Source organism: Anopheles coluzzii, chromosome 3 (assembly GCF_943734685.1).
Source record: "Anopheles coluzzii chromosome 3, AcolN3, whole genome shotgun sequence".
Classification (NCBI taxonomy): domain Eukaryota; kingdom Metazoa; phylum Arthropoda; class Insecta; order Diptera; family Culicidae; genus Anopheles; species Anopheles coluzzii.
The window spans coordinates 27484743-27507010 of NC_064671.1; the positions used below are offsets into that span (position 1 = coordinate 27484743).

Consider the following 22268-nt stretch of genomic DNA (forward strand, 5'->3'; position numbering starts at 1 on the left):
ATGTGCACGGATTTTATTTTGCTCCAACTTCAATTGCTCTGCGCACGAATCGTCCCATCACCAGCACGGTCGGCCCCATTATTCTTGACCCGTACCTGTCATTGCTACTGCTTCCGCCTTCAAACACCCCGCCGACACAGCCATTGTTGAAAACGGCAAAAAGTAGTGCTATAGCTCTTCTTTTTCTGCATGCTAATGCCATTCAAATTGCAATACCATCCGACGATTGCAGTGGTTTAGTGCAGGGCAAATAGCGCAAAGAGAAAATAGCGTGTTTTACGGGCACACAAAACACATCGCAAACGGGCGAAGATCGTGCAGTCGGCGAAAGAAAAGCCCCATGACAAAGGCTTATTTATTTACGGTTGTGGGGCGCGGGAAATGTTGCTTTACGGTGTAAGCTCGCTGCGAAAAGCAAGATGGTGGAAGGAGTGGAAGGAAAAGGGAGCTTTTGCCCTTACGCTCCCCCAGGCGTAAAGGTGCGATGACAAATGGCGGCTCTGGACGGGACAAAACCGCGACACCTTAGAATATGCAAGCGAGTCACACACACAAACACACACAAAAAGAACGCAAAAGAAGGAAAAATAAAACAATTCCAAACGCAATCACCATCTTGACCATCTTGAACCGTGGCGCAAGAACGGAAGAATAGAAAACCGAATAAAAAACGAACTTACCCAAAGACGGGTGGAGCGGGGGGCCTCTTCCGATTGGTGGTGGTGATGGCAGCCGTGTGTGTGTGTCGGTGTTGTGAGAGAAAATATTTTCATCTAAATTTACATACATTTTCACAGCCTACTGCGGTTCGCGTTTTGTGCGCTATGTCGGTACGCTCTTTGGCGAAACAGGAAGTCCTGTCGAGGGGGGTGGTTTTGCGTTGGCATCGGTTTACACGCTAACGCTCGAATTAATGAGGATTTGTGGCTTGACCAAAGTCCCGTCCCGTCCCGTACCGTCCTGTCCTGTCGTCCCAGTCGCTCTTTATTCTTAACCGACACAGCGTGCCGTGAGGCTGAATGCGGTCGAGCATAAATTTATGAATCGAAACACGGGACCTCGATGTAAGTACGTTTTGGCGCTGCTTTTGTTCCCCTGCTGGTACTGTGGGTTGTTCCATTTGGGACACACTCACGCTCGGACGTCAGCAGAATAACACGTTGCGCACACAAAAAGATGTTGATAAATAAACAAACAATAAAAATATGCAAATATAATGTCCGCAAGCTTCACCCACAGGCCAACTGTCGGTTGGATGGTACGGGGAACGAAAACAACGACCTTTCATACTTTTAGACTTCGTGTTATTTTTGTCGTACTTGATACGATTAATTTTATGAACTCGAAAACTGTTCACACTTGCTGCGACCTAGAAGGTGAAAACGAGTCACCAGAACCCGTTTATAGCCCCTTTCTAGCAAGGACTTTGCTGCTGCTTTCCTTCCTTCCAAACAAGGACTATAATGCTACAAATCGCTTTAGCTTTCCTTGGCAAAAGCAGTTCATTTTATGCGCGACATTGACACAGGTGTTAAACTGCGTCACAACAACCATTGCTAGACCTCGGACCTCTATGTTTATTTGCATGTTAGAATAACTACAACACGCTTGACGCCATTTTGCTTCGTGTCCTTGCAGGGGTACGCATATAAAACTAACGCCTTTCAACATTACCTTGCTTGTCACGCGTTTCATGTTTAACGCAGGAAAAGTAAAGAAAAAGAGCCACAAAATAAAACGACGAAGTACAAAAACACAGATGCGATTTGATTTCATTTGTTATGGGGCCAACAAAATCGTTCCCCCGAAAACAGCAGTGAAACAAAACACACACACATTGGGGACACTGTAAGAAACAACAACACAAGTGAAAAGCGGACCGCAACGGTCAGTGGACGAAATAAGCGGCTGAAAGCGGTACAGCGAGAAATAGCCATTGTTTGATGAACAAACACAAAACATAATTCAAACAAAGAAACACGACAGAACGAATTAAAACGAACCTGCGGAGACAGCGACGGATGTTTGCCGGGTCCAGTGCTGCCAGCACCGTGTTTGCAACCTGTTCTTTACCGCGCGTTGGAACGAATCGCGCCTGTTGGCCATTTTCTTCCCGGTGGTGGAAGAAAAGAAAACACTCAATCAAAACGTAGCGTCAACGATCAAAACCGCAGCCGAAACAACCGGCCAACGGGATCAACAAATACAGGACGCCCGCAACCGGAAGTCGCACTGCTGTGCTGCGTTGGGCTGATTGCTTGCTCTTCCTGCTAGTTTTCCCCAATCTTTACTACATTTTCAGGTGTTTTGGGAAGTGGACTGGATTCGTTCAGAGAGCATAACACAATATAATGAAGAGAAAAAAAAACCTGTGCTCCATAAAATGGTTTCCCCGTCTCGGACGAATAATGACAACCAGGTCCAGCTTTTATCCCTAAATGGAGCTCGTTTTAATGAACGATTGTCCTGCTTTACTACGCCGCTTTTGTTCGCGGAGGTCAAGTGATAGTGAGCATTTACATTTCTCGACCGGAACTGCTGGATGCCGGATGCCTGGACTCGAATTAATTACTTCCTGCATCCTTTCTGCGTGTGTTTTTGCAGCCCGATGAAGTTTCACACATCACAAACACAAAGGAGCGACCGATTGGAAGGCTATTAGAGGCCACGGTTGAGGGAATAATATTTTACACTAAGGTAAATTTGGGTTGAACTAGATTTTTTTTGTAGCTAAATGGATGACTGAATGCATTTGACGTTGATTTTTTTCCCCTTGAAAACAATTTATCATGCATTGTCGCGGGAAATTTATCGAATGCGCAGTAACGAAGGACTCCTCCCTTCAAACCACCATCATTACTCATAAAAATACTTCGTTTTTTTTTTACTTTTTCAACCCAAGAAAGAAGAATATAACTACAATCTGTTCAAATTTCCTTCCTTTTTCCGATAAAAAAAAGTTTTAAAATGTGTGCAATAAAACCCACACACAATGCATTTCGCACACCCGTCGCTACCGCACGGCCGAATCAGTGTATCGATAGTTCCTCTTATCGCCACCAACCCAGCAAAAGCACGTGGCCATGAAAAACGACCGTGTTACACTGTTCATAGTACGGCAGTTTTTTTTTTTCACCTCACTTTTCCGTTTTGCTCACAAAACTAATAAAATTACCCGATAAATAAGCCATCAAATGCAACGAATGCCATCAATGCAGTGAAAATGGGATGAAACGATTCCCCCAAACCACAGCGTCGGTGCACTTTGTTTGCACACCACGAAAAACGGCAAAACCTGGGGGGGAGGGAAGACGGCAAAACACGCCCGTTAATCTTCAAACAGGAACGGTTTGCAGTGCTGCGTATGGTACCGCACATGCGGATGCAGCAAACGATCGTAGTTGTGTCGATTCGCAGCGAAAACGCATTTCGCAAATAAATGTGTTCCCGTAATGGCGTACTTATTTGTTACCGTTCGATTTAGTTGTTTTCCTTGGCATCGATGGCTTACGGTTTGGTGCCACTAACTTATCAACTTACCAGGACAAACACACGCACGAACGATTTCCCCCTCTGCATTGGATCTTCGCGGTTCGTGTGTGTGTCCCTGTAAGCCCTCGAATTATGACACACCGTGTAGCCGATACATACGGAGAATTTCGAGGTCGGCCTTGTCGGGTGAAAACTACGCTCCCTTTTCCCTTCATTTTCCCCTACTTTACTTTTACCACTATTTTGCTCTCGCTCCCTATTCCAGCACCAAAATGCTGTTGATCTTTCCAGCCGAACACTGTGACACTGCGCAACGACGCACCTTCCATTTAACATCTTAATCCGAACCTCCAACCGGAGGGAATTTGACTGATAATGGCCGCACTACATTCGCTACAGCTTCGTGGTTAACTGTTTGCCATTACGGAAGGTCCTTATTGTTTCCTTTTGATCGGCTGTAGGGCACACACCGACACACACACACAGACACACAGACAGTACACAAACAGCACAGGATTTCGGGCAAAAGCCAAGGGCAAACCGGGAAAATGCATCATAAATTACTATCATCATCAACAGTCGGGCCGTTATTGTCACCAGTTTTCCCATACGATCGGAAGCTATTGGCAGAAACGCACACCCGATTTTTGGGTCGAAAAACCCCGATTTATGTTTCATGCGGATACATCCCTACATTTTTTTTTTTTCGTTCAATGTACAGACAATAAAGGAAACAAATTTACACAAAATATTTCCCCGTTTCGTACCCCCGAGCTGGTTGAAGTGCATTCGCATGTCCGTGCCAACGTGGCAGGGTGTTGTTTGTCCGGAACCGTTGCAAATTCGCGAAGTTAATTTTTCTCGTTTTTCATTCCATGTTCATCGGGATGGAAGGCATAGAAGAGGGATGCCATACGGTTGTTTTGCAAGCCATTTCTAGGGCACGATGCAGCAAAACTAAACGACGAATCGTAACTAATGATAGTTTTGAGCGAATGTTGTGTGACACTGATGGGTTTGTGGGTAATTTGCATACAATTCATAGGCTTTTGGAGGAACATAAATTACTGCTAATTGTTGGTAGTCCATTTTCGATGTAGAAACTATTTTCTTTACATAGCAACTTCAATCCCTCTTTCTTTCTTTACTTAAATTTATTAAATAAGAAGGCCTTCCTGTGAATTATAAAAAAATATAAATTACGTGTAAAAGTGTGTTAAAACGTCAAAAAGATTTGCTTCTTCATAAATCCAAAAGCTTCCATCACTATGCATCCTAGCTTGCACTCAACCAACTCACCAAAAGCCACCGAATGATATCTTCATTATTGATACAAACAACAAAAGCTATCCTCAACCCGTGGCCCGTGGCCACAACATCCGCACTGAAGGCATTCCTCCCCGCCGCAAAACACAAACAAAGCAAGAAAGAACGCACGACAAAAACCCCTCTCTAAATCACACACCAAACGATCGATCGATCGAGCTTTACGGCAGCGACCTTCACCCGACCCGAATCGACACGGTGCGGTGTCGGAGACGATTAATCATTAGAGCCAATGCATCCTGGAGGATGTTCTGGTTGTCAACGATAGCCGCACAGCCAATAGCCGTGAACATGTGTGTCCGGTGGCCAATTCGGTAGCCATTGTTCCACGGCCACAAGAAGCAACCGTGACGGTCTGCCGCGCTGCCTGACGCTTGCGGTCTCAATTCTCTCCTGGAGCCCTCGAGGCAGACACCGCCGCTTTTGCTGTATTTGTTTCGCTTCGGTGTTTAAGGCATTGAGGGCCTGCATTTAGTTTCATTCTATATTGCTCTATCTTTTTTTTTCTTTTTGTTTCTTGCGGCACTGCCGGACGGCTGCACTGAGCAAACGACTGCAATAGGAAGCCTCTGGGGCCGGGCGATACATATAATATTGATACAAAATGGCGCAGCATGCACCTCGGGGCTGTTCGGGTGCATGTGTGTATAATGCTGGCAGGAGTCGGTAGCAAAGCGACAGCTGCATCCGTGAGGTGCGAGAAGCAAAGGCAAAGAAATCGCCGTCCAGATATATCTTTTGTGGTTAGAGACTGTGAAAAGAGAGGTCTATTTGTTAATGTAGATTCTACAAATCGATCAATAGCTTAAGATCTTTGCTTTAAACATGAAAAGAGTTGGATAGAAAACTATTCTGCGTAGCTACTTTAATGTAGTTCTTTAAATTTATAATTCTAACTTAAATGTCATTTTCGAAAAGATAATCAGACGTATCAAAACTTAAAAAAAACTTATGCTAAAACTATTTATAGTAAAACTTTGATAACATTTGGTACTTTTACCGTGATTTGTTTGAGTTTGATCACATCAAATGTCTGGGATTTGATATGATCTGCATTTAATGAAACTATTAAACTAATCCTCGCTTTAACCTCAAAGTATAACCGCTTATGTGTACTGGGATTTGATATGATCTGCATTTAATGAAACTATTAAACTAATCCTCGCTTTAACCTCAAAGTATAACCGTCTTATCTGTACGTAGCGTAGAACTTTCATGAAATACAGTAGCTCATAAAGATAATTCTGCATTAAAGCTCTAGATCAGCAACTATGCGAGCAGTTCTAGATCATTCTTCTCTATTGATTTTTCCTATTAACTTCACACTAATCACTATCGAGCTTTCCGATCTTCGAGAGAAGAAGGAAAAATCCTAGATCGTAACACGATAAACAGGTCGAACGCACACCTTCAGTAGCTTCTATTGATTTAGACACTTCAATGCTGCTACTTCCACAGCTTCCAACTTCCACCGCTGCACTGCACACGATAAGACTGCCCCTTCTTGCATGGTCATTTTGCACTGCTGCGAACTCTTGCATGAGAGCCGGTACCTTCCGGCTTAACTTTCAGCTCACCAGAAGCCCTAATTTTATCACACTTGAACCACTCGACGCTGGTTAATGCCATAGCGCAGGCACCCGCAACCTGGTTACGGAAGCACGAAAAAATAACAGACCTCAGGCACCCATGGTCGGGAGGCGGGAGTAATTATCTAATTATTTGCAACTACTACGGTACTGCTCATCCTCCTCGGTGCTCCTAATCCTTCGCGCAAGCTCAAATTATCATCCTTTCAACCTAGCAGCTCGTCTTTCAACCTGGTAACTACCGGTAACGACCAGCCGTAGGGATTCACAATTATCAGCTTACCTCAAGTGGCGCTGCTGACTGGCCACTTCGGGTCAAAGGGAAAACTGGTGCAGGGCGTACAGCAAAATAGAATCGTCAACTCATTGCTTCTGGACACAGCTTCTCAAGGCAAACCAAGAAATCAGAAGCAAAGTATCATGTTGTCTCCGAAGAGCCCCTGGCCGGTGGCTTATCGGTGCGATACGATCTAAATCCGTTCCACGAAGCCTAACCGTTGCACGTTTCCCTATCGGTCCATCTTCCAGCGCTTGGGATGATCCAGAAAAAACACGGTAATTATGGCCGTTTGCTACCAGGTTTAATGATGCGTTGAGCTCACCTTCACCAGGTGGATTAGTTGGCGAAAAAACAACACCAGACCATATTGTACAATCTTGTTATGCTTTCCAAAGAGTACAAGCGACGAACGTGAGCTAGAGAAAAGCAAAACAACGCAACCACAACTGACCGTAGACGTAAATTGAGAGTCTTTATGAACAATATGGTGGCTACTGCCACGAGTCCTTCGAGAGGTCTGGCGAGCTCGTTTAGTCTTTTGCAGCATTCACCGCAGTACCGCGCTTAGTGCGTCACTTTGCGCATGTAATTTTATACTCTAGAAAACTAACAACAACGCCTTTGGTACCGTTCCGTTCCCGAAAAGGGCTCTTTGCAATAATGGGAAAATTGAATAATTGCGTCGGAGCTTCTTTTCTGCGCCGAGTGTAGGCTTTGCATTTTGCTCGGTATACAATTAAAACACACACACACAATTGACGAATACAAACTGCTCCAAAATGGAGCAAAAAAGGAAGAAGCGCACATCGTTCCCGGCCCTGTGTCGTGCCAGTGTGCATGCGTCAAAACAGTTCGCAGCTGGAGGGCCGTGCCGATGCCGCGGTACGCTACAAACGAAATTCACGCACACAAAACCTCCGCTGGACATCTCAGCCTTTCAGGGCCAGACGCTTTTTTTTTCTTTGTTGGTGGTTGGTGAAACCTGATCCGCGCTGGCCAATAGAATTAGAAACGACGGGGTTCGTCGTTTGTGTCTACGATTTGCGTTGCTGTCACTGGAGAAGCTGCCGCGTCGCTTAGCGCGCTTGCTTTGCGGCAAACAGTGGTGGAACAGGGGACACGGAAGCAAAGTAATCGCAAAACGCAAAACAAGCAACACCAAACAAACTAAGCCGCCTGGGAAAAGGATCTTTGTTGTCTTATTTTTATCATTCTTAAGCTTGCGTTGCGAATGCTTCTATAGAAATACTACAAATGAATACAATTTAACACATCCAATGTACGCCATTATGCTTTTGCTTCGTGTTACAGCGTGTCCACGGTGTATTGTTTCACTGGAACAACCCCCCCCGATATGGTAACATTTCCGAACCAAACAGCACACCACAGGACCACCTCCTTATTTTGCTCTGTTGACATACAAACTAATTTTCGACACATTCTTCTCACACACAAACATCTACTCTGCTCTGCTTCCGTTAATGTGATCCGCGTTTCCCGCGTGGTGTACCGCCTGGGGGGGAGGGAAGCACAGCGTGACATCAACATGATATCATAATTTGCCCATCCTTCTCCAGCAGGCTGCTCGCGCAAGCTGATGAGGTAATTTTACCTCATCAATTATGCCCCCGTTGTGGAACATGTGGACCAGAGGAACGTATAAGCAAAAAAAAAACACCGCCCAACAAACACCCCAAAAGGTTCGAACAATGCTTACCCACCGATTAGCCCCGGGGCTTGTTTCGTATTCGCGTGTGGTTCATTTTTACTTTGTCATTGTGGCATTGCTGTGGTTTACCATCTCCCAAGCAGGCCACGCGAGAATTCCCGGCCCCGCACAAAATGTTTCCCGCGCGCAGCAATGCTCTTTTGCGCTACTGGGCCGCTTTTCCCGCAACCAAACACCACCGCTGGTTGTAATTTCAAACCGCAAAACATTGTGACTACGGTGCCACAAACTTACCCCGCCTGCTCTGTTCTGGTGCGGGAAAATTCGCCTTAAGGCATTCAGGCGACATCAGGTCCTCTTACGGACTAACAACTCTTCACAGCAAGATGTTGCGCGGGAAGGTTAAATCTGTCATCATTTTGTTTTCACCATTCCATTCATTAGCTGATAAACCGTTCTCCGACATCGATGGTCCCTGCGTTTGGCCAATTTCCAATAACAGCCAACGGGATAACCTCTGCAGCCCATTGCATCCGATTGCGCCAGATGAGCTGAAATCTGAGCGGAAAGTGTACGGAAATTCTTCAGAATTATCTCCGAAATTGGAACCTCGGAACAAACAAAGCTCTCGGAATACATCCACTCCTGCTGTGGTAGATTATCCCGCACTTCCTGGACCACAATTGTGTGTGTGTGTGTGTTTGGGTGCCATTTGTTGGGTAAAGCTAGGAAAACGAACATTCTGACATGTACTTGGTCTGATGCTTATCGGGCAAAGCAAACGACCAACGTCGCAAAGGCATAGCGGGTACCGACTTCGTAAATGGATCGTGAACAAGCGTCCAAATGGTGATGATTATCTCATACGGTCATAACCGCAAACGTGCACCGAATGACACGTTTCACCCTATTTTTTTCCTTGGAACGATACCATTGAACATTCATTGCAGTTTGCATTTTGCACGTGTCAGGCCGGGGCGGAGTAGTACAAGTGACCGTCTTTACAGTGCGCCTGACTTTGGCAAACGATCTATCACCATCGCACTGGTGCGCGTCACGCGTTCTGTTTGCCGATAGTGCCGATATGATGCGGCCAATAACGATAAATAACGCGAGTGTGTGATATCGTGCTGTGAGTGTGAAACCCATTCGGAAAAGGGCAGTAACGAGAATGTCTACGCCAATTGGCAAAATCAATAAGCGATGGTGTATGAAAAGGTTGACAGGGATTGGCATTGGATGTTTCTATACACGATAGGATAACGATTTTTGCGTCTCTAATGCTTAGAGTATTACACCCTGCACAGCTTCAACATATTCCAGTAGTTGCATACATACGCTAACATCTTCCAAGCATCTTTTTCTTATCTCCAAAGCTCACTCTGAATCGTTTGATCAAAATGATCATAAAGATCCTATCTGGCTGGTTAACAGGAACTCACCTCAACATCATCCCGATCGATCACCGCAAGATCGATGAAGATATTGAAAAGCAATGCCATTCAACAAACAAACAACAGACGCGTAAATGTACATCGGAATGAAATCGATCAACCAACAATACATTCCCATCGCTCACCAAACACTCCACTTGACCAGTAACATCGGTGCCAGTGCATACAACCCGAACTCGATCACTTCCTCGATCATCCAACCCGAGCGAAGACCTTCCGCGAACGTGTTTCGGCACACTTTTCACCCCGTTTGCGTTGCTGATGCGACGATCGATCGTGTCTCTGCTGAGGAAGAAAGACACAGTTTGATATCTGTTCACATTCATCATACGCACATCTCGCACACTCTGACCCACAGGTCTGGGCTCTCTTGGGTGACCTTGCAGCAGGGATCGTGGCACCCTGTGCCTCAGACGATCCTTATTTGGCTACGGACGTCCATCCAGGTCCAGGTTCTTGGCATAGTGACTGGAGATGATTCTCGATAACTACCAGTTAACATGGTACGTGTGCTGCTCTGCTGGCTGCTCCTATGGTGCCCGAAACAAGACGTTGGAACTTACGGCGCAAATGAGAATGGAAGCCTCCCGCGGGCTATCATGTGGCGTTCTTAACCCAGAACAGCCACCTCCCGGTGAAGGAAGATGTCTTTCTTCTGTGGAAGAAGATGTGGAGAGTTTCTTTTTTTTTTTTTTTGAGAACCTTTGGTGCCAGAAACATGATGTTCGCACCATCAGAGCTCTGGAGTGTGACGATAAAGAGGAAACGACGACAGCAACCCAATGCATTGCATCGTTCAAATCCAATGAATGAAGGATTCATCATCCGGCTGTCAAAACTATCCATTGTTTTGTCTCTTTCCTTCAATTCCCTTCAACCGTCCGAAGATTCTCTTGACATGTTTATCTTCTCGCAAAGAGCAATACAACGTTTGGTGCGAGACAACAAGGCAGACGCGTTGCTCTTTTCTACCGAACGGATGTCACCACGCATCGGGCGGTCCCAGTACGGGCCTGTGTCCCCGTTCGGCGGGGGTTCGTCAGCTTTTGCAAACCACGCTTGCCTACTTTCACCTAAATAAACATGAAATTGGCTAAGGCAGGGAGTGTAGCTCGTCAGCAGTAGCTCCCGAGGATGACCCACGGGTTTTGTTTACCCGACCGCCCGCTGCTCGTCACTGCTTCACTGTCACTGGCTCTCTTTCCTTCTCCCGTAACTGCTAGGATGGGCTATCCACAGGGACCTACACAGGGAAGCATCGTCAACGGATCCGTTGACACGTCACACATTACGCGCCTTGATCGTGCAGAGTATCTGTCGGGTGATAAGAACGGTTGACTTCTTTGGAACGGAATTGCGAAGGTGCAAATGCAAATTGGTGCTACACCCAAACTGGGCACCAAACCGGGTGGTCGGTTGTATTTCAGAGGAATTTCACAGGATAGTTTTCTGCTCACGTGGTGCGGGAACTGCAGCTCCAACTGTGAAGGCGTGTCGCCAACACCGAGCACCGAGCAGCACATAAAACACTTCCAAGTAAAGTTGTAAAACCTTGCACAGAGAAAGTTTATACCCGTCCGACCACAGTTTGCTAAACAACGTTGTGTGTACATTTTATTGACGAAACGAACGGTTTAGTGTGTAACTCGAGAACTTGCAGAACGAACATTCAAAACGCATGCAAAAGTATCGATATGCTTGAATGTTACATTTCCCACCGGAACAATAAGCATACGTTAACGAAATTTGAATCCATTTTTGTTTCAAAATCGGCTCGTTATCTTAGATTAGATTTGCATCAGCAATCCAGAACCAGAGCAATAAACAATGGCTCACATAAATCAGAAACAATTACACACAGCACACAACCTCGCCAGGACACCACGGTAGAGCGGCAAAACCAAAACTAAAGTCCCTCTTTAAAAACGGATCGATATCACGCACAGTACAAATACACTGTTGCAATTTTTATTTACGATCAAACTGATGTAATTTGATCTGTCTGACAAACCGAGTGGTGAGAGCGAAACAGGCCAGCTTGACATTTCTAGGTGAGTGCTTACTGGTCGAACAATCGATACGTTCAGCAAATCCGTACAATCCATTAAGCTTTTTACATGATTTTATCAATTGTAGAGATCATTGTAGCTTTGTTTTTTTTTTAAACATAACCCTCCTAGGGAATACTTTCAATCGTAAAAGCGACTACATCCATATGGTTTAATCGAAGCGAACAAGGATCAAAGAAGTTATATAAAAAAAGATAAATAAAGAGTCAGTTTGTGGTGCAAAAAATGATAAAGTGCATATTTAAAAAACCTTGCTGTTTGGTGGTGGAAAAAATGTCCCTGGAGATGCTGGGTATCGATCCCAGTACCTCTCACATGCTAAGCGAGCGCTCTACCGTCTGAGCTACACCCCCTTGGTGAAGGGAAGGCGATAGACAGCAAACAGATAGACGTGAACAGCGCTCAGAATCAGTATTAAGATCAAGTTTTCCAATAAAACATAATAATAAGACAACATTTGCATAAGATTTGAAAGCAATGTGTGAAAAAAAGAGTAATTTCAAGATTTCATTCAATTTCAGTAACTTTGTCGTGCTTTCTTTGTCTATATTCGTCAGCTTTTGTGCTTTTAAAACACACGTACAACTTGTTTTGAAAGTTATGTTCATATAGTGCATGAAATATATCGATGGTACCAAACCAAAATTTCACATATTTACAATTCAACTAATCCAGCCAAAACTATAGCTTCAATAAACATATTTCACAACAGCACAATTTACCATTGTGACCCAACAATCTGCTACCTCGCTTGCCCTATATCTTCAGCCAACCATCTATATACGCAACCAATCCTGCCCCGTTTGGCTCTAGCAAACATCAAACATTCATGTACGATTTGTTTCATGGTCGCCATTATTACCCTAACCGTTGCCCTTGGATTATCGGCCAGATAAACTGGCCCCTCCTGATTGAAATCCGATACCCGGTCCAATTGTGTTTGTTTTTGTCCACTCGGCTACCAAATCCGTTGCAACCCTCCATTTCGTCACCATAAATTTAACGTAACGATTCAACATCCCGAAAGCAAACGTTACCGTGCGAGCGGGAAGGGAAAAACTCGCCCCATAATCAGCTACTTTGTATCAAACTTTCTATTTATTATTCTAACAACCGTCCCGGAATGGCCTTACGCCAATGTCAACAAGGACATGATAACTGTTCTCTAGTCTGTAGCTGTTCGGGAGGGACTTCCAATCCTGAAGCAGTTTGTTTCGTTGCTAACTGAACATCACAAATTAATAACATTGTCACGAGACATCATACGCTCATGCCGTTACCCCGCTCGTATGACACAAATTCGGCTACAAAAAAGGACATAAAACACACCGAAAACAAATCGAGAAAAACTCGTTCCGGAAGTAGCGGCAAACGGTTCCGGAGTAGAGAGATGGCGCACCGCGCCATCAGTTGGCGGCATGAGCGCCTTTTGTCGTCCCTTGTTGCTGCCGGTGGGATAGTTTTGCCGCACGCAGGGTGACACAATTCGGCAAAACATGAAAGCAAACGCCGGCATCAGAAACGCATCCCGCCGTATGCGTGCGACATCCGAGCACGATCGAGACATTACAAAGTATCGCATTACGTGGAGGGAATGTGTTTCTTCTTGTTTTTTGCGCGGGACACAATCCGTTCGCAGTCCAATTTTCGTGCTATGGTGTGTGATTTGTCCTGGCGAAAGGACGAATGTTTTCGATGTGTACGATGGAGGCAAAAAAACGAAAGGCGTTTTATTTTAAACCGATGTTTTGCATCATTCGTTCCGTTGAATTCGATACTTTCTAGCTGTACCTTAAGAATGGTAAGAAACACGTTTTTAGTGTATTTTTAAAACCATCGGTATTGAAACAAGAAAGCAAAAAATATAATTATTTGTTTGTCTTATCATCACGATCTTTGCAACGGCCTAAGCTGTTTGTAAATATCCTTCTTACGATTTTATTACCCTTCCTTCAGCACAAAACGCTCGCATGAATAGCCTCTAAATTGTTCCATTTCATCAGCCCTCTTTCCAGCGACGAATTTGTACAATTGTGCCACAAAGACATGGGAATTAATTCATCAAAAAACTCCTTCAAAAAACCGTGTTACAATTTTTTGTTCAACCACAGTGTTGGTCGTTGCTCAAAATCTTGTTGCAAACGATCGTTTTATAACCCCTCCAATCATAGCCTTTTGCAGAACACTCGACACAGTGCAGCATAAATCTTTACATCCTTAGGACACACGTCGCAGCATGACCCACAGTGCATCACGTAGCTGTACTGTCCTGTAAGTCCTTCCGGTACCCCGTGACACCCTCAATTTATGATGGGGTCAATTACATCGCAGGAAGCCCAACACCAATCAAACAAACAAACGATCGGTCGTCAAGCCTCGGCAACGAAGAAAATAGGAATACGCCTGGCTTTGGCTATAATTCCTTCCAAAGAAATTCCTAAGAAATGCACCACAACAGCAAATATTTGTTCAAATGTATTCCGTTTCACTCGAAATCACAATGGCGCGAAAGCTCGTGTTTTATGATCGTGTTGGGTAAAGGAAAGGAATCCGGTAAGAAAACACTGACGAGACGAGTCACACCTCGACGCTGGAATTGCATTGTTTCCCACATAACATAACAGATGCATTTACCCAGAGATTTAGACATAGTTGCCATGGTAATGTAGGATTGAAAAGAGGACTTTTAAACCCCAGCAAGACATGAGATCAGCACTCGGTTGAAAAAAGAGCGCCCTCTGTGTAGAAAAAAAGCAAAACAACGCAAACGTGCTTTCTTGTGAACGATCATCTGTCATTTGACCAAACAAACAAACACGCGTAAACAGTATTCCCTGTAGCAGCGCAGATTATGGATGACCTTCTTTTAACTAAAGTCAAACTAAAAGCTTCACCGTACGGGTAAAGCAATGTTGAGTGATGGAGAAACTATTAGGTTCCTGGTAGAAAGAAGACCAAACAGCTCCAAATATCAAATTGTTCCCCCAATGCCCCTGAAGGCCGTCGAAAAGAAAAGCCTTCCTCTTCGGTAATCTTTTGATTGCAAGCGTAGTAACGCTACACAAAATCCACAATTTTGACGCTTCACACGCAAGAAAAATGATGATTGAAACATCAAACAGGCTCAGGCCGGTGGGTATGTGTGAATGCGTCGTCCCATCGTTACCGAGCCCTGCCGTCGTCAGTGTACACCGTCGTTGAAATGACGAAATGAGAAATTGAAATAAAAACGCCATATATTATGACATATCGCTATTGTATGGCTTAATATTTATGATGTGTAATTTATCTTGCCTCTCTACCTCGCTACCTCCATCCCATCCCCGATCACCCGGGTTGTGGGTGAATCGGGTATAGATTTGTTTGTGCTTCCTTCAGCTTTCTTGCGTCTTCTTTCCGACGACCGGCACCGGACTTTTATTGATAACTGATGGGGTGTCGTTCGTCTCCCGTTCGATGACGTGCCGGTGCTGTTGTTGTTGTTGTTGTTATGGGGCGAATATCTCGCCCCGGGGAATAAAAGAAAACGTTCGTCGTTCTATTCAGAACAAGCTTCAGAATTGCTTCACCGAGGGTGCACAGCGTGTTGCTTCGTTCTCGCGCAACGGCTAAGACGTTGGACGTTCCTTTCGACGCTAAGAATAGCTCAATGCAACAGGTTGCCATGGAGATGACTCGGTATGGGAACGGTTTTCCGTTCCCGAAAGGTAAGGAATTCTGTTGAGATTTATGACGCGTTGCGTGTAATTAGATTTGTGTCGCAGGGAAGCTTTCCGGAGAGAATTATGAGTCGCGAGGTGCACGAATAGAATTCCAGGAGCAGGTCGATGAAAAGGGCATACCGTTTTATTACAATAAAACTTTTGTGATGCATTACGATCATTCCAGTGATCTGAAAAAAAGTTCTCAATACTCGATCATTAAATTAATCATTCTTGGGGATTTTCGGTACTAAAAAAATCATCAGGCTCTTTATAAAATTGCTTCATGCTTTTGTTATTTATGGATTTCAATTTAAGGAATTTCTGCTACTAATTCCACCTCCTTGTCCGATGCTTCTCTGAAATCATCTAAATATTTACTTCATTAGATCTCCTCCTTAACAATTTCCGCTCCATCAACGCTGCACGTGTTCTTTGCTACGCGAAGTGTTCCATCATCCGTTTGTCATGCATTGCCACAAGAAACTGCATCCAGTTTGCGCATCACAAAGCGGTAGCAACATTCAGCCCCGTTAGAAAACCGTTCCAAACGCAACACGACAACCCAATCAGCCCGTGCTCAATCATGTGTCTCAACAAATCAGTTCCTCCATTCAATGCACTGATCCAGAAGGGAAAACAAAAACCACAAAACCCGTCAATCGGAAGCTGCAACGCATTGCACCTCGAGCTTTGCGTTGCTGCATTCTGCCCGTGCAAGGTACGCCCATCCGTCAAAGCGAGATATCCCCGTCAAACGTCTCGATCATGTTTGCTCGCTTCGATACCAATTTCACTCGAGGCACACCCGGCACACCAGATCCCGCTTCTTGCGAAACCACCTTTTGCAGGCCCAGGTCCACAGTCCGGATGCGAAAACCGGTGTATTAGCAAATGGAGAAGGACAAAACAAAACCCGCCCAACTACAACAAACTCTCGCCTACTTGGCGAAGAAGGGCCAAGTAGACAAAACAGAGGGAGAGGCTTTATTATTATGGTAATGGAAGCAAATGCACCCGAAAGCGATGCATCATCTGGATCGATCGCATTCAAACACCGGGGTGCATTCCCCGGATTGGCGACAAGCGTACAAATAGCATGGAAGCGTACCACTGGGCAAAACCGTCATCGAATCCACTAATCCATACGTGTGCATGTGGATAGGTCAAATCGCTCACTATGACAGAGTACAGAGACAGGATGGGGTAGGTGAAGTTGTCATGCTTCGTTCCACTTGCTTCCAATCAACGCCAGGAAGCACATTGAAATGTCGCTCTTTTTTAACATGCAAAATCGATCCTTCTCAAGCACCAAGCGTTTGTCTTCTTCGAGCAAGTGAGAAATCTTCAGGTCTCACTGCTAATTATCCCTCTCTCGCTCTGTCTCTCTTTCTCTATCGCTCTCCGGATTGTGTGTATGAAGATGTATCGCAAGTCCCCGGGGAAGGGCACACGGATTGAAGTCATCCCTGCCGGGCGAACGAATGATGACGGACGCCCGGTCCCGGCCGGGATCGGGCAAGCAGAGTTCTCGGTAGCAACGCATTGTTTACCTGTCATGTCAATGCAAATTGCCAATGCGATGACCGGGAACGTAGATGATTGAGTGCTCTCCGATGCATTTGCGACGCAAAACGATGCCGGATGCGTTGATTTTTCAATCGGGTTGAAATTGACTCACCTTGACGGGGCTGAGCTGAGGTAGTATTACGGGAGCACGATGAGTTGTGTGTAATTGATGTGTATGAGAACATATTTTATTGAACTTCAACGATCATCTGAATATCTCCGTTGCTGCAAGCTAACTTGGCCCACTATTTATGCCCTCCTTTCTTTTCACATTCATCATCCCCAAAAGAGCGCTCGGATCTCGCGGCGTCGAATTTCCTTTGATCTCGTGCGGCAGCTACGGTGGCGGATCATTGATCTTACGCAATTGGCATTTATTTTCGGGCATCGATTGATGTACCGCCGCACTTAATGCATACTTATCAAGCATGAAAGTAGGAGCAACTTGTGGTGCTATTATTGTATCATGGCTAACGGAACTGTTTGCTGCTTCTTTAGTAACATTTTCGAAATAGAAACAGAGAAACTAACTGCAAACAGTTCTAGGATTTGCTCACAGATGGCGCTTAAGCCTACTATACTTGTTGAGTGATCTTTTAATGAAGACAGCGTTCAGTTTTTTCGTTGCGTTTTTCACCAATGTTAACATCAAAGTTGAACTCCCCAATTAATGAGACAGAATTTTGACTTCTCCAACAATCTCCAAACGTTCGTCAAACATCAAAAGAAATTGCTCCAAACCCTTCGTGGCGCCATCATGAAAGCAAAAATCGCGCCGCCATCGCCGATAATTATCAATATTTTCACAACAACGTAAACCCATTCAAAGGTACATTGGGGCTGTCGATTTCCTCCACGATCCAGCCCGTTCCTCCCCTTCGTTCGGCGAAACATCTTTTCATTGAACCACACGCCGCACCCGAAAGATCATCGGCAACGCAGCACAGCAAAGGGCTTCAAAAACCAACTAACGCAAACACAAGCTCCCGGGACGGTAGTGAGTGTAGGAAACAATTGTTCGACCATTCATTCCCCGGGCCTTCTGTGTTTCGCTGCCGAAAAACCGCTCACTAATTTGAGTGGTAAGGTAGGAGGGGGGGGGGGGGGGGGCTGTAGCAGATTGTTGGCCCCTGGCCGGCCCAAAACCCACAATGATCCGTTTGGACATCGCATCATCGTACGCCACTATCAGTTTCTCATCGCGAAGCTGCGGGCCAGTTTTTCATTCATCAGCAGCAGCACAATGGATCCATTACAAAAGGGAAATTGCTACGAATGTGTGAAGCAGCAAGACGGGCAACAAAACCGCACCGCATACGATATAACAGAAAATTACATACCGAAAGTGTTATACGCCATTTTCAAAACATTAATGCCATATAACAACAAAAAGATGCTGAAGCAAAACAACCGTCCCAGGGAGTCAGCGAGCGGAGTGAAGGGGATGAAGAAATTGCAACTCCGCAACCGAATGAGCATGGCGGGGCGTGCGGGTTGTGCGTACCGGGTAGTCCCGGATGATGGGGAGGGAAGATCAGTGCTGACAATCTGTAATCTAGCGCGATCTGCCGCCACTACCGATGGCTCCAGGCGCTAGAAAGTAAGCTGTACGCCCACTCTGCGAGGGAAGTCTCTAAGCTGGCGCACTGGATAACTGATTTGATCCACACTGGGTGGACAGGCAATAGTGCCCCCTGCTTCCCCCGGTAGGTCGTCCGAAAGTGGGAACGTCCATTGAGACCGTTGACCGTTTGCGCTGGTTCGGTGGTGCGATGCGAGATGGTTCATTAAGTAATGGATCTTATGATTAGGACCAGCGTCCACCAAACGCGGCCACTCCAGGCTTTTGCGTCTACCCAAGTTGCCAATAAGTGCACCAAGCAGCTACACTCCTGTGCCTGCCATCGCCAACTGTTGCTATTCATCAATGAAGCTTCACAATTTCGTGTTGTGAAAGGGGTTCGGCGAGTTCGTCGGTTGCGGGCTTGATCGATACCGTTCGATCGGCACAATTCCACGTACGATACTTTCCACCGGACTGTGTTGTAAGCGTACGAAAGTTTGTTATAAATATAGCTCACCCTTCGGTCGGTACATACGCGGCGAATGATTAGCATGACGCTAAGTTTACTCTAAATGAGTGCACCAGTTGCATCGATGCCCAATGTACGCGATCGCTGCCGTGTCGGATAATTGTCGAAAGTTGCTTCGCCAGCTCGCTAATGATGAGTGAGTTATGACACCGTTTCTCATGCTCATGCAGGGAGTTGATTTTCACTCCCCTCCGATAGGGCACAAATCGTTGTTCCCATTGCTGGGCTGGCTCAACCGAATGGGAGGGCATGCAATTGGCGACGCGAAACGATCACACTCATGTACAACAATTATCTGACAGACTTGCATAAACAACGAAGGCATGTTGGATGCCATGTTCCTCAGGTCATAACTCTTTGTGCGGTGTCTCTCCCGCGCGTAGTCATTTTACAGTTATTATTTGTCTGTAATTTGCCAACACCTTCTGGTGGTTAGGTCATTCGTAGCGATTATTTGGAAAAGGGTGTTTTTTCTTCTATTCAATGTCTAGGCATTAGTGACGGAAAGGGTAATTTATATTATTAGCTAGTGGGCATTATTTCGACAGCTCCTCAAGGTGTGGACAAATGGGACGTACAACGTTGACATGATGGCAATATAAATTGCCATCCAAGATGTTGACGGTAATGAAGGTTTTTCCACCAATTTCGCAAGTTATAACTGAAAATCTATATCAGTCCACACAATCTCTGAAATCAGTTTTCCTTATCTATTTAGAAAGGAACGATCTGTCTACATAAAACTATTCATAAAAAACTATTCATAAAAATCGGCTTTCAGTAAAATAAACTAAAATCAAATCTTCAAACGAATGTCCCTGAAATAAAAAGAAACAAATTACATTAACTTCAATTGTACGAATGCATGGCGGTTTATTTATGTTCAATACGTGATTAAACAGTCTAAAGTGCGTACAGCATTTTGCTCTCAACTCTCAAAACTCCATTTCTTGACACCCAACCGAGCTGCATCGTCTCGATATCCCTGGATGCAGTTTAAAATTCGTAAAAATTTCCCATACACTCTCAAGTGCATCGTCAAGATGGCTTATGCGTTCGATCTCCCATGGGCAGCGTTTAATTGCACGCACACATATCCGGCAAACTACACGGAGTTTTTTTCATAAATAATCAAATGAAACCAGCATACCCTATCCCACGAGCACGATCGATTCGATTGATCCTTTCCGATTGGTGGCCGGTGTTCCGTTCCTTGCGCCCGTTCCCAGGAAACTACTCATCCACGACCTCCCACCGGGCCCACCCGAGCTGGTCGGGCGCGGCCCAATAAAGCAACCACTTAACCGCCGCTTCTAGCCATGTCGTGCCCTCACCTGAACGACACCGAGCGTCAGGAATAAGGGGGTTCGCACTCGCACGCTTTCCCGCGATTCCTTCGTCTTCTTGTGTTTGTGAGAGATTTTTTTTGTTTGGCGCCCCCCCATCGTGTCGGCGACTTGTCTCCGCCGTGGACGAGAAAACTTTCCCCAGGACGGATTTTATTGCTCACAGCCGGCACAGCGGGGACACCCTCTTCCGGTGATCCTTGATTTCTCCGTCTGCCGCTCAAGTGTTGACAAAACCAATTGACTTCTCAACGACACGCGTTTCTTCGTTCGCGATGCTGCGGAGCCGTGTGACGAGCGACTTCTAAATCGTTCTATCGCGTTTTCTCCCTATTGTTAGGGTAGTATGCTAGGGAGATCTCAATCACAAGCACACTCTTTTGAATCGATCACTGGGAAATGGAAAATTGTTTCCATACACTCTTTCTTCAGCATTTGAAATATATTTAAATCTAATTGCTCAAAAATTATGTATATTCTGCTCTACAGCAACCCTCAAATCCTTACATTCCGAAAGCCTCAATTAGTTAAGCGTCACATCACACACACACATCAGCCGCCTATAATTACCCGTTCAAAAGCGTGTGCGCGCAAAAGGAAGCAACATTTGACGTTGGAAATTGTACCTTAACAAACGCTGGGTCAATTGCTTATAGAATAAAAAAAAGCTTAAACCATGCACTATGTAATTTGCAACCACCAGTGCAGGATCACCGGTACAGGACGAGTGGGCTAGAAAAATAGGACTTTTGTCTACGTCGACTACCAGCACCTTTCTCTTGTTTGACACTGGACTGACGCTATCCTTTCTCTATGCCCAACTCGAACGACTCAAACGCCCCAAAACACCGTCCCGGGGCCGCTTGAAACTCCTTCCCATACTCCTCAGCACTCCTGTCTTAGCTGACCAAACGGCCCGGACACCGTTCTCGGCCCGGAAGAGGGCCTGGGGCAAAAAGGAGAGTCCGACAGCCCACAACACAATAGAAACATACTTCAAGTTTGCCGCCACTTCTTTCTTAACCGTCACCCCGTGTCAGCTTCCCATGTTGAGCTCTCCAAAACCCATGTTTTGGAGGTACCTTTGGGCTTAACAAAAGAGACCGCCACGGACCGATTCTATCGCGCGAACAGATTCGCCGGTAAACGCCAACAGTCTCCGCTAGCTTCCGAACAGCAAGTGAAGAGCGCGGGAATGGTTGAATCGAAAAATAGAAGGTGTTTATTTATGCACCCAACCGAATGGTGGCGACTCCCGGGAACAATGGCGCCGCTGGCCGCTAGGAACACGACGGAACACGGGAGGAATTGCAACCCACCGAACGGAGCGTCATACACTCACAAAAAAAGCAAAGCAGCACAGAAAACTGACCAGTCACACATACAGTGCGCCAGGAAGCCAACCGTTCAGGGCGGCAATCCCGGTGGGACGGGCCCCGAACATCATCCCGGCTGTCAGCCAAGCCAAGCGCTTGACTCTTTTGACTTTGTGGCCGGCGCAACCCGAACTGGGACTGGGCATGGAGGGTGGGGGAAAAAGGCGCCCCGTCATCTTGTTTAATTCGCACCTGTACTTATCTTGTGCGGGTTTTCCTTAAGTTTTGTTTACCTAAACGTGTTATTAGGCTGATACGTGGTTTTGTTTTCCTTCTCATTGTTGTCAGCAGTGGGAGTGTTGCC

At 45.6% G+C, this 22268-nt stretch overlaps 1 non-coding gene across 1 annotated transcript; it reads right to left on the minus strand.

Annotated features, from left to right (window-relative positions):
- Window positions 1-12159: 12159 nt before the first annotated feature.
- Trnaa-agc (transfer RNA alanine (anticodon AGC)) lies at window positions 12160-12232 on the minus strand. Its single transcript has one exon. It is a non-coding gene; the product is annotated as a tRNA-Ala (tRNA).
- Window positions 12233-22268: the final 10036 nt, after the last annotated feature.